The following is a 2870-nucleotide window of genomic DNA, read 5'->3' as shown; positions in this document are numbered from 1 at the left end:
GCGGCGGGGGAGGGGGGGGGGGTGTGGGAGAGTTTGCTTATAGTGACAGCGGATGGCACCGACAATCCATAACTGTAGATAAATGTCACCAGCCAACCAAAATCATTTCCAATCCAAATGTCCATTTATTGAAACGTCATATCACCAGAAAAAGTGCTTTCTGGGCCACGCAGGGTCACATTCATTGCTCAACCTGATGAAGGGGACCCTGCGTGGCCCCAAAAGCACTTGTTCTGGTGACATGAAGTTTTAATAAATGAACATTTAGATTCAAAATGATTCTGGTGCACTGGTGACATCTATCTACAGATATAGATTGGCGGTGCCATCCGCAGTCACTACAAGCACCCCCTCTGTGATTGGGGATTCCACGATAAGGAGTGCGACAAGACTACCATTTAGATTAATTTTACTTCTGGGGCCACACAGGGTCTCCTTCATTGCTGAGCCTGATAAAGGGGACCCAGCGTGGCCCCGGAAGCACTTATTCTGGTGACATGACATTTTAATAAATGAACATTTGGATTGGAAATGATTCTGGTGCGCTGGTGACATCTATCTACAGTTATCAATTGGCGGGGCCATTCGCAGTCACTACAAGAACCCGGCCCTGTGATTTGAGATTCCCCGCAGGGTCACCTTCATTGCTCAGCTTGATGAAGGGGACCCAGCGTCGCCCCGGAAGCACTTGTTCTGGTGACATGATGTTTCAATAAATGAACATTTGGATTTGAAATGATTCTGGTGCGCTGGTGACATCTATCTACAGATATAGATTGGCGACGCCATCCGCAGTCACTACAAGCACCCCCTATGTGATTGGGGATTCCACGATAAGGAGTGCGACAAGACTACCATTTAGATTTATTTTACTTCTGGGGCCACACATGGTCCCCTTCATTGCTGAGCCTGATAAAGGGGACCCTGCGTGGCCCCGGAAGCACTTATTCTGGTGACATGACGTTTCAATAAATGAACATTTGGATTCAAAATTATCCTGGTGCGCTCGTGACATCTATCTACAGTTATCGATTGGCGGCACCATCCGAAGTCACTACCAGCACCCGCCCTCCGTGATTGGGGATTCCCCGGTAAAGAGTGCAACAAGAATACCATTTAGATTTATTTTCTGTATGCAATTTGCATAAAACATTAGCTGCTATCAAGATGAACATGTCTGTGTGTACTCCTTAGCAACTTCTAGGTTTTCCGGCAGTTCTGGGGTTAAGGTTCATCCCTAAAAAGTGCTTGTTAGCAGCAGCAGCACAGCAGAGAAAAAAAAGCAGACAGTCGATATCTGGTGGCACGATTATGCAAATTTAAAACTGTTGCTTTGGTCGCAAAAAAAAGACCCAAAAACTAATGCAAACATTTCTGTTCACAATGTCTACATGAATTGCTATGCAACTGCTTCAATAAATAACCTCAAGCTGGACTACAGGAAATTATCTGTCAAACGTACAGTTGTCCTTTAATATTTACCCCTCCTTTAACACGAGCCTGATATCTGCTGTCATCATGAGCTCCAGTGGGTGAACATACTCAACAATTGACACTTTTGGAGGTGTCATATTCATTCTCTATGTGCTGTGGTTCCTTTCTCCAACCTCTCATCCAGGGGCGTAACTAGAAATCACAGGGCCCCATAGCAAAATTTTGTTTAGGGCCCTGTGCTTTCTAGTTAAACCCCTTGCAGAGCCCACCTGAGGGTGAATTTGCAGAGCCAACCATAGACTCTCCATGGCTCTGCAGGGTCACCCTCAGGTGGGCTGGTCGCAATTCTTACTTGTCCGCATCCTCTTCCTCCACGGTTGCTGATGGGCCCAGCCTCCTCCTTTTTTGCCGTACCCACCTCCTTCTTCGTCACCAGGCCCCGCTTCCTCCCCTGCTGCCGACCACGGGTCCACGCCTCCTCCTCCACTGCCGCTGCTGGCTCTCATTGATCTCTGTGGAGAGGAACGCGCTCCTGCACAGATTAATGTCAGTGATCTGAACAGCGGCGTGTGCGTCTTCAGCCGCCAGTGAAAGCCACCAGCAGAGGATCCCATAGCGACCCAGGCGGCCCGCACAGCATCTGGCTGGGCCCCACTGCCCCCCGGGCCCCATAGCGTGATTGTTACGCCACTGCTCTCATCACATCACAGAGTAGGCGCATAGCACTCAGCAGAGGATCAGACATCTAACATAAACAGTGTTTAAGTGTGCCAGATTCTGAAGATGTTTTGGAGGAACTCCTAAAGATAGGTGGATGTTGGGGGCTAGGGGAAGGTAAGAATTAACTATTTAATTTGCAGCAGTATTGTTTTTCAAAAAGCGAAAATCAGTTTAAGCAACACAGCTAACTTGCTTTTCCTCCCCTCAGTCTATAGTTGGCCAATAGAAAAACAGCAGAAGACTGATGAGCTCAGCCATCTGACCAGTTTGGTTTTTTACTCTTTTTAACATAGTCACTGCATGCGAGAGCTGTCCATCCCTCACCCATTCTGTGTGCTACTGTACAGATACCAAAACATTTTCAGGTAATTACATTTGTTGCATTTAAAAAGATACATTTAATTTTTAAAATGAATATATCCATTAACTGGAGCTCTTTATCTCTATTAGGAGTTCAACTAACATGAGGACCATTAATAGTTACATAGCTACATAGGTATAAAAAAAAAAAGACACATGTCCATCCAGGTTAACCATGAAAAACAATGACCTTGTATCTTCAGAACACCTAGTTGATCCAGAGAAAAGGGGAAAATTCTCAAGATAAAGAAAACTGAAAGGGAATGACTGACTGGTTAAAGTAGATGAGCAAGAATGACGTTCAACACAAAATGGTGGACATTTTGGGTACTTGGACTGGATTAGTAGGGTCAGCC

Source organism: Nanorana parkeri, unplaced genomic scaffold, assembly GCF_000935625.1.
Source record: "Nanorana parkeri isolate BGI_ZX_2015 unplaced genomic scaffold, ASM93562v1 scaffold784, whole genome shotgun sequence".
Taxonomy (NCBI): Eukaryota; Metazoa; Chordata; class Amphibia; order Anura; family Dicroglossidae; genus Nanorana; species Nanorana parkeri.
The sequence above is the reverse complement of the archived record's forward strand: the minus strand, read 5'-3'. Positions refer to the sequence as shown.